Here is a 13,733-nt window from a genome sequence, read left to right on the forward strand (position 1 = left end):
CCATGGATCCCTGGACATTGTCCCGCTGGGGGATGGTCCATGGATCCCTGGACATTGTCCCGCTGGGGGATGGTCCATGGATCCCTGGACATTGTCCCGCTGGGGGATGGTCCATGGATCCCTGGACATTGTCCCGCTGGGGGATGGTCCATGGATCCCTGGACATTGTCCCGCTGGGGGATGGTCCATGGATCCCTGGACATTCGGGTCCCGCTGAAGGAATTAACCTCCGGCTGTCAGACACCAGGGGGCGCTGCTGTCGGCCCCGGACTCACGTGACCAGCCACCACCCTCCACCACGCGGGCGCGTCACGGGCGCGCGCGCTCGCGACGGACGCCGCTCCCAGGCGCGCGCGCGTGCGCGGGGAGGGTGAGGCGGGAGAGCGTGGGGTTTCCCGAGCTGCGAGCAGGGGCGAGTGCCGCACCGCGCCCATCCGCCGGAGCGAGAGCGCGCCGACTGTCTCCCTGTAATGGCCGCCGGCCGCCGCGCCTAGTCCGCCTGAGGTACCCGCCGCCCGCGGCCACCGCCCGCCCGCCCGCCCCTCACACCCCTCGCCGGAGCCAATCCGCCAGCGCAGTCGGCCCACATCGCGACGGTTGACGCCGAGGCCGAGCAGAGCCGAGCCCCGGGCCGGGAGCGGTCAATGAGAGCGGCAGCCCGCCGGGTGAGTGCGGCGGCTGGGGGGCGAGGGGAGGGCAGGGCGGCGGCGGAGCGGGGCCAAGCGGCCGCTCGATGGGAGCGGCCGGCCGTGTGTGGGCCGGGGTGGGGGAGGGTTTTGGCGGTCCGTCCGTCCGTTCGTTCGCTCGCCCGCCGGCTGTCCGGGGCCGCGCTGTCCCGGGGGCTGGCGCGCCGCCGGCCTGGGGAAGGAGCCCCCTCAGCCCGGGCCCACACGGCCAACATGGCGCTGCCTCCGCCCCGCGCCCCTTTATTCGCGGGCTCGGGCCGGGGCGTCGCCCGTCCGCTACCCCCGGCGGCTAATCTCCTCTTCCCCCTCTACCCCCTCTCCTCCTCCACCTTCTCCTCCTCCACCACCATCCTCTCCCTCCCCTCCACCACTCCCCCCTCCCCTCTCCCCTCTCCCCTCTCCCCCCTCCCCTCTCCCCTCTCCCCCCTCCCCTCTCCCCTCTCCCCCCTCCCCCCATCCCCCTCCCTCCCCCACACACCCTCGCCTTCTTCCTCCCTGCCTCCCCACATCCCCCCAACTCCACGCCCCCCACATCACCTACACTCCTCCACTCCACCTCGGCCCTCACGCCCCCACCTCGGCCCTCCATCACCCCCCCCCCCCACCTCGGCCCTCCATCACCCCCCCCCCCACCTCGGCCCTCCATCACCCCCCCCCCCCACCTCGGCCCTCCATCACCCCCCCCCCGCGGCCCTCCATCACCCCCCCCCCCCCCACCTCGGCCCTCCATCACCCCCCCCCCCCCACCTCGGCCCTCCATCACCCCCCCCCCCCCACCTCGGCCCTCCATCACCCCCCCCCCCCACCTCGGCCCTCCATCACCCCCCCCCCCACCTCGGCCCTCCATCACCCCCCCCCCCCACCTCGGCCCTCCATCACCCCCCCCCCCCACCTCGGCCCTCCATCACCCCCCCCCCCCACCTCGGCCCTCCATCACCCCCCCCCCACCTCGACCCTCCCCCTCCCCCCCCACACACCTCGACCCTCCCCCTCCCCCCCACACACCTCGACCCTCCCCCTCCCCCCCCACACACCTCGACCCTCCCCCTCCCCCCCCACACACCTCGACCCTCCCCTCCCCCCCACACACCTCGACCCTCCCCCTCCCCCCCCACACACCTCGACCCTCCCCCTCCCCCCCCACACACCTCGACCCTCCCCCTCCCCCCCCACACACCTCGACCCTCCCCCTCCCCCCCCACACACCTCGACCCTCCCCCTCCCCCCCCACACACCTCGACCCTCCCCCTCCCCCCCCACACACCTCGACCCTCCCCCTCCCCCCCCACACACTCGACCCTCCCCTCCCCCCCCCACACACCTCGACCCTCCCCTCCCCCCCACAACACCTCGACCCTCCCCCTCCCCCCCCACACACCTCGACCCTCCCCCCCCCACACACCTCGACCCTCCCCCCCACACACCTCGACCCTCCCCCCCACACACCTCGACCCTCCCCCCCCACACACCTCGACCTCCCCCCCCACACCCTCGACCCTCCCCCCCCACACACCTCGACCCTCCCCCCCCCACACACCTCGACCCTCCCCCCCCACACACCTCGACCCTCCCCCCCCACACACCTCGACCCTCCCCCTCCCCCCCCACACACCTCGACCCTCCCCTCCCCCCACACACCTCGACCCTCCCCCTCCCCCCCACACACCTCGACCCTCCCCCTCCCCCCCACACACCTCGACCCTCCCCCTCCCCCCACACACCTCGACCCTCCCCCTCCCCCCCCACACACCTCGACCCTCCCCCTCCCCCCCCACACACCTCGACCCTCCCCCTCCCCCCCCACACACCTCGACCCTCCCCCTCCCCCCCACACACCTCGACCCTCCCCCTCCCCCCCCACACACCTCGACCCTCCCCCTCCCCCCCCACACACCTCGACCCTCCCCCTCCCCCCCCCACACACCTCGACCCTCCCCCTCCCCCCCACACACACCTCGACCCTCCCCCTCCCCCCCCACACACACCTCGACCCTCCCCCTCCCCCCCACACACACCTCGACCCTCCCCCTCCCCCCCACACACACCTCCCCTCCCCCTCCCCCCCTCCCTCCCCCCCTCTCCCCCCCTCTCCCCCCCTCTCCCCCCCTCTCCCTCCCTCTCCCTCCCTCTCCCCCCCTCTCCCCCCCTCTCCCCCCTCTCCCCCCCTCTCCCCCCCTCTCCCCCCCTCCCTCCCCCCTCCCTCCCCCCCCTCCCCCCCCTCCCCCCCTCCCCCCCTCCCCCCCCCCTCCCTCTCCCCCCCTCCCCCCCTCCCCAGTCTCCTGACTTTTGCCAATTGGTGCTTTCTGACCATGTGTTATCTGCAAGGCACATTTACCGGCAGTGCACGAGGCTATCTGGTCATAATTCTTCACTAATGTCTCCATCTTAATGTAAGAGGGGCTCGGGCCTTGGTGTTTTTTTTAAACCTTGTTTAAAAAGAATAGGTGGGGTCCTGCGTTGGGAAAGGATGTGTTTTTCCATCTGCGTTATGCACAGTAACTACCAAAAATGTTCCATAAAATGTCGTATTAACATCTTGGGTAATGGGAAATAATCAGGTGGGGTCCTGCTGCATTTGGACCTGTCATTTCTCTGTTTGAGGTTCTATTTGTCTACTGGATACTCTGCTGCATACAATGCATATTAAGGGAGGAATAGTATTGGGAATTTGAATCCTGCTTCACAGTCTATAATTAAAGTCCAAAGAGTGAAGGCAAGGTGCATTGCAGAATAATTGTTTTTAAGATCTGCCTGGTATATGCACTAAAAAGAGGTTATAAATGCCTAGGCCCAATTTTAGTAAAGAAATCTAGCATTGAAACTGAGTTGGCTTCATTCCTCACTTTCCCTTAGCAGTACTACTTGCCACACTTTCTTGACGGTGAATAGCTAAGTGATCAGCTTCTGTAAGCCTCCATTTTTATATGTACAGTGGTAGGAAGAGGCTATTCCAGATGATTTATTTCCATTCCACCCGTCACATGTGAGCACAGTAATTGTGAAAATGAGAATAGGTGATAGTGTTAACTCTTCATCAAATAAATTTGTGTGTCTGTGTTTTATCATTTGTGGGACTGGAGATAATATGTTAATGTTGAAGTGTTTTATATCCTCTTTAATATCAGAAAGGATGACAATAAGCTGTCTGTGAACTAGGTTTCAAGCCATCCTGATAGATCTTTTGCTGCAAAACTAGTGTAGCTAGTTAGCAAAAAAAAAGTGCAGTATTAAATCAATCTGTCAATTATGTGAGAGTTAATGTTTCTCATTCTCCCAGAAAATCCTGCTGTTCTGAATAAATAACTGGGTGCAACTTTTATAATTAATTAGAAAATTTAAGTATAGCTTGTGGTTAAATGAAGGCCATGGAATTTTGCTCACACCTGGTAATTGGAATTTATAGTATGGGATTAAAATATTCAAAAAAAAACCTGATACACCAGGGTTTAACACAAGTACTTTTATTGCAGAGTTGATTTGCCAAAAATGGAATGGAAACTATTCTTTCCCCCATCTTCGCCAAGAATCTGCATAGCATATTGATAGTTTTCTGGAAGTTTTCTTTTAGATGTTTAAATCATGTTTTGACATATTTAAACTATGCATTGTTTCTACAATAGTCTACTATTCAGTTTTTTGATACTATTGGTAAAGTGTGCTGTTGAGACCCATTTGCAATTATTTCACAGAAAGCTACAGCATAGGAAGGCAGCATTTCAGCCCCTATCCACAAAGCCAAAAAAGGATCTCTTTGGGTGAATCCCATTTCTGAGCTCTTGGTTTGTGCATTGTAGGTTGAGAGTTTTAAACGTGATGAGGGTTTCCGGTTCCATCGTTATTTCAGGCCATAATTTCTGGAACCCCATCACTGGGTGGAAACAAGAATTCCTTAACTCCTCTCTCTCATCCTACCAAATGCCTTAATTCAATGCCGCTCTAGTTATTGACCTCTCTGCTAAGTGGGTCCTTTCTATTCAGTCTCTTTAGTCCCCTCACTCCTCATTTCATTCAGTTTTGGTATTAGTGAAGGATGTCCACTTATGCACTCATGCTATTCCTAATGTCTTTTCATTGCATTTGTTATATATCTGAAATGCAAATCTTGTGCATGTTTAGATTTTTGTACCCATCGTAATGTACTCAATAGGGGTTTTGCTTAGACTTAATAGAGTAGATTTAATTGTACCTTTTAAAACATCTTTTACTACTTTATTTTTCTGCTTTTATGAATTTTGGCTTCCCTGAACTAATTCCACTAATACTACTTTATCCTATAACCATTTATCAAATGAAACTGATGATTGAACCGCATGTGGTATCACACATTAGCCCATGATAATTTCTTCCGGTCCAGTTTGTTCTTTAATCAATGTGGTCATTGATTTCAGTTCAATTTTTCCTTTTCACAAAGTTGCTTATTTTTACTAAATAACAGGTGATAAGTTTGGCAAAACTTGAAATGTCTTGATGCCTAGGAATATGCAGCTGGTCTCTTAAGCATTTTCTGAACCATGAGAGTATGTTGAAACCTCAGACCTGCTGTTCTTTTGTTTTAATGCTTTGAGTCGTTCCCCGCCCCCCCCCCCCCCACCTTCATTATTTTTGCTGTATGTAATGTTCATTTTATACTCAAGAAGCTAAAGGGGCAGGCTATTCTCAAAATTTTCCTCTTTAAATAATTATTAGCTAGGATGTTTCCAGATTATATTAAATCTAAAACTTAGAAGCATTGTAACATAATCTGAACATCTGGAAGAGGAATGGACAATCCAGCCCCACAAACCTGTTCCAAAATTCAGCTAGATTGAGGCCAATTTGTATTTTAACTTTACTTCCATATCCCTTGATAGACACATTTAATAACGCTCTTGTTCTATCTAATTTCAATTAATTTGGTAGCTGCTGCTTTTTGAGTTCCAGGTTGCCACTATTGTGTAAAAGGGTGTTTCCTATTTACTCCTGATGAGTCTAGTAGATTTAATTCTAACCATTTAATCCTTGACTTTCTAGTAAATCCTTGCTTTTTCTCCCTGCTTATCTAATATTTTTGAGGAAAAGTCCACACAATTGAACAGTACTGCAGATTGGGCCCTAAATTCTTCGGTAATAACCTAATGTTTAATGACTTGGACTGCTAATCAATGGAATATAAATTTAGATCTTGCTGGTTTGAGATATTTGAGAATTGAAATTTATTATTGTAACATTTTATAAATGGAAGTAGATGTAAAACTGTCCTGTCATTAAAAGATCTTTCACGTGTCCTGGTCCGCCACCCATCTTCCACCCTTCTTGGGCTTGAAGTCATTTAAAACTCAGCTGACCATGTCCTAACTTGCACTGAATCTTGTCACCCCTGTGCTTCCTGACATGTACTGGCCCTCTTCAATTTCTCATCCTCATTTTCAAATCATTTCATTAGCTCATTCCTTTCCATTTCAGTAACATTCTGCAGCTCTCGGTGCTCTTCCCAGTCTGGCCATTTCTATGTCCTTGATTTTTAATTACAATTTCTTTGTCCATTGCATGTTTAGCCACTGTGGCTTTAGGCTCTTGAATTCTCCCAAATTCTCCCTGCTCTTTTTGAGAGGCTCCTTAAAACATATCTTGCAGGATGTTAGGGATAAATTTGTCCCGGTGAGGCAGAGAAGGAATGGCAGGGTGAAAGAACCATGGGTGACGAGAGGTGGAACAACTAGTTAGGAAGAAGAAGGCAGCATACATAAGGTGTAAGTAGCAAGGATCAGATAGGGCTTGTGAGGAATATAGAGTAGCAAGGAAGGAACTTAAGGGGCTGAGGAGAGCAAGAAGGGGACGTGAAAAGGCTTTGGTGAGTAGGGTTAAGGAGAATCCCAAGGCTTTTTACTCGTACGTGAAGAGCAGAAGGATGGCTAGAGTAAAGGTAGGTCCGATTAAAGACAAAGGTGGGAAGATGTGCCTGGAAGCTGTGGAAGTGGGTGAGGTTCTCAATGAATACTTCTCTTCAGTATTCACCAAGGAGAGGGGTCTTGATGACACTGAGGACAGTGTTGGTAAGGGTAATGTTCTAGAGCATGTAGATATCAAGAGAGAGGATGTGTTGGAGTTGTTAGAAAATATTAGGACAGATAAGTCCCTGGGGCCTGACGGAATATTCCCCAGGCTGCTTCGGGAGGTGAGGGAGGAGATTGCTGAACCGTTAGCTAGGATCCTTGAGTCCTCGTTGTCCATGGGGATGTTACCGGAGGATTGGAGGGTGGCAAATGTTGTCCTCTTATTCAAAAAAGGTAGTAGGGATAGTCCAGGGAATTACAGACCAGTGAGCCTTACATCTGTGGTGGGTAAGCTGTTGGAAAGGATTCTAAGAGATAGGACCTATGATCATTTAGAGAATCATGGACTGATTAGGGACAGCCATCATGGATTTGTGAAGGGAAGATCTTGCCTCACTAGCCTGATGGGGTTCTTTGAGGAGGTGACCAGGAAGATTGATGAGGGTTGTGCAATAGATGTGGTCTACATGGATTTTAGTAAGGTGTTTGACAAGGTTTCGCATGGTAGGCTTCTTCAGAAGGTCATAGGCTAAGGGATCCAGGGAGGCTTGGCCGTGTGGATTCAGAATTGGCTTGCCTGTAGAAAGCAGAGGGTTGTGGTGGAGGGAGTGCATTCGGATTGGAGGGCTATGACTAATGGTGTCCCACAGGGATCAGTTCTGGGATCTCTACTTTTTGTGATATTTATTAATGACTTAGATGAGGGGGTGGAAGGGTGGGTTAGCAAGTTTGCAGATGACACAAAGATCGGTGGTGTTGTGGATAGTGTGGAGGGCTGTCAAAGCTTTCAGAGGGATATTGATAGGATGCAGAGCTGGGCTGAGAAGCAGCAGATGGAGTTCAATCCAGGGAAGTGTGAGGTGGTACATTTTGGAAGGACAAACTCCAAGGCAGAATACAAGGTAAATGGCAGGATTCTGGGCAGTGTAGAGGAGCAGAGGGATCTTGGGGTTCATATCCACAGATCCCTGAAAGTTGCCACTCAGGTGGATGGTGTAGTTAAGAAAGCTTATGGGATGTTAGCTTTCATAAGTCATGGGATCAAGTTTAAGAGCCGCAAAATAATGATGCAGCTTTACAAAACTCTGGTTAGACCACACTTAGAGTACTGTGTCCAGTTCTGGTCACCTCATTATAGGAAGGATGTGGAGGCGTTGGAGAGGGTGCAGAGGAGATTTACCAGGATGTTGCCTGGATTAGAGAGTATGAATTATGAGGAGAGACTAAAGGAGCTAGGGCTTTACTCATTGGAGAGAAGGACGATGAGGGGAGACATGATAGAGGTATACAAAATATTAAGAGGAATAGATAGAGTGGACAGCCAGTGCCTCTTTCCCAGGGCACCATTGCTCAAAACAAGAGGACATGGCTTTAAGGTAAATTAGGAAGACATGGGAAGTTCAAGGGAGATGTCAGAGGAAGGTTTTTCACCCAGAGAGTGGTTGGTGCATGGAATGCGCTGCCTGGGGTGGTGGTGGAGGATGATACATTGGACAAGTTCAAGAGATTGTTAGGTAAGCATATGGAGGAATTTAATATAGAGGCATATGTGGGAGGAATGGGTTAGATAGTCTTAGGAGTGGTTTGAAGGTTGGCACAACATGATGGGCCAAAGGGCCTGTATTCCATGGTTCTATATAATTTTGGTCAAACTTTTTTTCATCTGTACCGGTAGCTATGTGTATAGCTTGGTCATTTTTTTGGATAATATTTCAACAAAATATCTGCAGAATTTTGCTATATTAAGAGGCACCATATAAAATCAAACTTGTATGGAAGAGACTCTGGTTTGGTTTACATGCTGCTCTGGTCCCAAAATAACAAGCTTCACTTCTAACTGCCTAGTGTGGCAATTCACTTCATTGTATCAAAAGGAGTGTACCCAAGAATGGTTAAGGCCTTGCTACTATTGCTCATGGGTTGAATGTGAATTCTAAATTTGCATGATTCTTGGGGAAGGGAATTAATTTTAAAAAAATTTACATTTTGTGCAATGTAGACTAGAGTTACTGGCTTTGGAGTGCATGTTTGAGATTTCCTGCATGTTTAAGATAATTTCATAGTTAAAACTCTTTTGAAACAAATACTTGCAATGTTTTCTTTTCTCTTTCATTAATAAAGGGAACAAGTGATTTGCTTTCCAGACAAAATAGAATTATCCTTTGGGGGCCATTTCAAGCCATGTGAATCCCATATTCAAATCCTATTCATTCTGAGTTAGCTGGGGTGGTTGGAGATGTATTTGTCTTCAGGAATCTAGGGTATGTGGGAAGTAAAATGGCTTAAAAAATACTCCCATTTTTCAGTTAAAACCATGACACACAGCAGTTTGGGTTTCTATTATCCTGACAGGTTGTTAGTACTATATACCATATGTTATCTAAATATTTGTAAAACAAAATGTACCTTATGGATTAGGTAGAATATCTTTTAATCCTGATTACATCAATTCATTTGCAGTGTATGATTTCAAGCTGATCCTGTTTTCCACATCAGCATTGCATGCAGTGTTCTGATCCTTCATAAGCTCCAGTTCCTTTGAAAGTGTATTAGTTTTAAGAAGCTGATTATTATGGAACAATTTGTTATATGTACAGATGTCCTTGTTTTTCTATGGGCCTCTGTGCCAGGGGAGATGTTTTTCCGCCTGAATCAGGGAGGTGGTTAGCTCACTTGTTAGTATAGTTTTTCCCATCGGGACCATGTGAGCTATTGTCAGCAATGCTGCTTCTCCACACAGGCAGGAAATGGATGGCAGTTCCAGGCTATCTATCTGTGCTTTTGAGATCATTTATGTATGGTACTAATGCATTAATAGGATTTTATTGTACATCTAAGCTTATAAACATGAGCTAATGGAGACTGAACTAAATACAGATGTCAGACACCCTCAAGCTTCATCAAGTTTTAAGTATACTAGAATTAGTAACTTCATTTAAGGTTCTATAATTTCTTGCCTTTTCTTTCTGATTTATGCATTAAATGCTAGTGAGCCAACAGCATTAATGCCTATTTTGTATTCTTTACAAATTAGAATTACTTGTCTTTGACATGAGTTTGAATATGCTTTCAGAATAACTTTAAATTTGAGTTGTTATAAAAACATTTTGAATAAAATGACTAATGAGAAACAAAATAAGAGGCTGGAAGAGGAAGGAAAATGTTAACAACTCTTAATGTACACAGCAATAATCCCCTGAGCTATGATTTTAACCTTTCTCTGATGTCTTGGGTAGTTCTTTGGGCACAGTGCTAAAATTGGTGCTGTAGCACATTTTTAGCAAATGTAGCTTAAAAGATTAGGACAGGTGAAGCAACCATTTTGATGTTGCATAACTTAATTTGCATTTCTGGAATAGTCATTCAATTCTTTTTGGAAACTTTTTGCTTTCTATTAATTTTGTAAATTTGTAGACAATTTTAATGAGACTTGGCTAATTTGACTTTTTTGCCTGAAGGTATGAAATTGACTAATGTATTACCTAGTTATTAATTAGAAGCAGGAACTCTTGCATTTTTGAAATTCTGGGGTCGAGTGTAATATTTCTGTGGTATTTTTATATGGAATGTGAACAAAAGGATGAAAAATATCACTGATCTTTAGTTCCCCCGAGAATATTGAGTTAGCTATGCAGTGGTGACCTGAGTCCCATGTAGGCCAGACGAGGTGTGGTAGGGGCATAATCTTTTCCTAAATTAGTAAATTAACCAGCAGCTTCCACAGTGATCATGTTTATTGTATCAAATTTGCTATTTACTGCTGAGATACTTCAAAAACTGCTCCCTGTAGTGCTATAACCACTAGTTTGCCAAGTCCATTACCAAAAAAAATTATAACACTATACTACATGGTTAAGTTACAATATACTTTGGGGTATTTCTGACTATTGGAAGTCAATAATTACATGCCTAGTATTCTATGGTTAAAGTACCTGTTCTGTTTTTTGAAGGTGGCAAACTAAGATATTGTATTGATCAGGAACTTGGTCTACATTCTATTTTGATTTACAATGAGGGAAGCGTTTTTGTAAGTAAATGGGCATATTTTAGCTGCAGCAAACACCAGTTCTGATAAGGTGTGGCCTTTACAGCTGAAACCTCTCAAGATGATCTGTCATTTGATTGCTCTGCATTTCTGTAGATTGGAGTAAGGCTTTTACTAAATTTAATGAGTTTGAAACACATGGCCACTTCAGGAGCCTTGAATTTGTGTTGAATGCAGAACAATGTGTGCATTTAATTTTGAGCTTGTGTTGCTGTGCTTATGTAAAAGTGTAGGTGTCCTAGGTTTAATTTTCATAGGAATTATAGCTTGAAGGGTTGGTTGTGTATAAACCCTCTATGGATTTCAGAAGTGTTGCAGTGTTAGGCTATTACATTGACACTTGGGTAAATGAGAAAATGTTGACCAAAATTTTTTCTCTTTCCATTCAAAGGGATTTGTGCTCTGTATCATTTGAAGGAAGCACTTCTGTGCAAGTTGTTTTGAAGTCCTTAGTGTGAATTTTTGTTGCATCTGTCTAGATGTGATGGGTGTGACTTCCTTGCACAAAAAAGCTGTCTTCTGAAATGCAGTAGCTCAGAATGAAATGTATTTGCCTTCCACTGCAGATATGGTATCTGATCAAATCTAATTTAGCTTGTGTAAAAACAAACCGGAAATCTGAAATGAAAAATTCTGGTAATGTTTAACAAGACTTGTTACTTTTTGGTTCCAGAACCTGTGTTTCCACCATTTTCTGATACTTAGTTTTATTTTTTACTGTTAGAGCTCACTGACCTATTTGAAAACATTGAAAGTATTCATATATTAAAATTAACTGAAGGTTTAAAAGAGCTTTACATTGACAGTAGTTCAGAATGTGTTGACATTGAGGGTACCAAGTGAACTTGTGTGGATTTATTTTAAAAAGCAGTCGTGCTTAAATCTTGACAATAGAATCCCTGTTTCTTGTGAAAGGAATATTAATTTGGGTGCTGGTAATAAGCTGAATTGTATTATTCAGATAATCAGATTTTCTGCCCTTTGCAGAAAATCTCCATTATGGTGATAAGTACATTTAGCAAGGGTGCAAATAATGAACATGTCCATATGGACAATTGAATCTACCAGCAGCTTATTTAAGCAGTGCATTACAGTGTAACTCTGATATGGAAATACTAAATTATTACTTTCTGCTGTTCATTTTACCATTCTTTACCACAACAGGGAACCCTGAATGGGAATTGTGCCACAAGCAATGTAGTTTTAGTTTGTGGATTCATGCAGGAGTAAGTTGAGGTATTTGAGTTTAACCAAATTTTTACCTAAAGTTCTCTGTGGGGGTAAGTTGAGGTTCATTTCAGACTTATTGTTGCATGCATCAGGTGAATAATGAGATTTCTATTGCAACTTCAGCATCAAACTAAGACAGTATAGGGATGGTATAAATGAGATTTATGAAAATGTTGTCGTGGCTAGAGAATTTTGGTTAAGATATTGGCTAGGCTGGGATTGTTTAAGGGAAGATGTGTACAGTTAAAGAGACCTGGATAAAGTGAGGACAATAACCACAGGGCATAGATTTAACATAATTGGTAGAAGAATTGGAGAGGACTTGAGAAACATCAGCAAAGAGTGATGAGGATTTGGAATTCACTGTGAAAGGATGAAGGGAGATAACCTCATCAATTTAAAAGGTAACTGAATGAACTCTCTGTGATGTAGCGCACATGACTATGGACCAAAGTGGAATTAAACTGAAGAACATAAATATGAGCATGCATTGGCCAAATGGCCACCACTTATACCACAAATTTTTGAAAGTTAAGCTTTAAACATTTGAGTTTTCATTGCCAAGGATTTGCTACCAAAATGTTGGCTTTAACATGCCCAAAGTCCAACAACTGGTAAAGAAGAAATTACCCTATGAACGTCAATTGTACAATTTGCATTACCCTATCAACAGCTACTGATGTGGTTTATGAAATTGCTGCATTTGCACATTAATTGCCAGTTAAGCTTGCTGCAGAAAGTTATGGCTCTGAGTACAGTATAATTACCTTTGCTGATAAGGTTTGTTACTGCAGTGGCACTCAACCTCTCTGGGGCAAACAGGTAACAGTTGAAGCTACAGGCTCACTTCTGTGAGTAGTAATTGAGATTTTAATTTTTATTTCACCCGTTTCTCTCTACTTGACTAATTCACCTGACTTCCTCTTCCATTTGTTTCCAAATGCTTAAATCTCTGCATTCACTGAGAACCAGTGCCCTGTTTTCCCCTTCATATTATTAACTCATAACTAGCTAGATAGAGTGAGGAGGACCTGTTTAAATGGGAACCCAAAAAATATTAAGCAAAATCTAGGTCATGACCTGAAAAATGAATTTAATCTAAGTGAGTGGGTGAGGTCTGCAAAGATGTACATTCTTCTGTTTTTATGCTCAAATTTGAGAATTCTGCTGGCTAGCACATCTGAGAATGGTGTTGCATTGTATTTTAGCTATTGGTTTTCATTGTCCAAATTAAATTCTCCTTTCATTTTGGTTGCTTTCCCTTGTGTGTTACAGTACAATTTAAAATTGCAGCATTAACACAAATTTCAAAATAAAAGCTAGAAAGGTATTTAGTCATAGTGAACTAAGAACAATACTACTTGGAGATTTACAAATGTTGAAAAGATCTGTGACCTGTGATTCTCCTTGTTACAAACTGATTGCTAAATCATTTTTTTAGTCTGACTATATATCCAGACTGCAACTCCAATTAGCATTTGGGCATGGCTATCTTTATTTGACTGGAATGGAAAACAACAGACAATCTTGGATAAAATCATCATTATTTTGCTTGTTGGAACTGTGAAGTGTCAGTTGAATGCTTTAAATTGGTAGGAGAACACAGTTTTGAAATGTACCTCCCCAATCTAGCCTTATCAGAAAGCTGTCTTGATCATAGACTATGTGTCTCTGGACGGAGAAGAAAGAACAGGCATGTCGTTGACCATCTTCAAGCTAAACTGAAGTTAGCATTGCAAT

At 46.0% G+C, this 13,733-nt stretch overlaps 1 protein-coding gene across 2 annotated transcripts in view; it reads left to right on the plus strand.

The window, feature by feature from the left end:
* Window positions 1–302: 302 nt before the first annotated feature.
* The window catches only part of LOC127583304 (guanine nucleotide-binding protein G(I)/G(S)/G(T) subunit beta-1), a 67,111-nt gene continuing 53,680 nt past the window's right edge, over window positions 303–13,733 (plus strand). Inside the window, exon 1 of one of the 2 annotated variants that reach the window (XM_052039143.1) lies at window positions 303–665. The gene's annotated coding sequence lies outside the window, so the exon portion shown is untranslated. The remainder of the gene's footprint in view (window positions 666–13,733) is intronic. The other variant, XM_052039144.1, reaches the window with a different exon arrangement.

This window comes from Pristis pectinata, chromosome 26 (genome assembly GCF_009764475.1).
Source record: "Pristis pectinata isolate sPriPec2 chromosome 26, sPriPec2.1.pri, whole genome shotgun sequence".
In the NCBI taxonomy this organism is placed as follows: Eukaryota; Metazoa; Chordata; class Chondrichthyes; order Rhinopristiformes; family Pristidae; genus Pristis; species Pristis pectinata.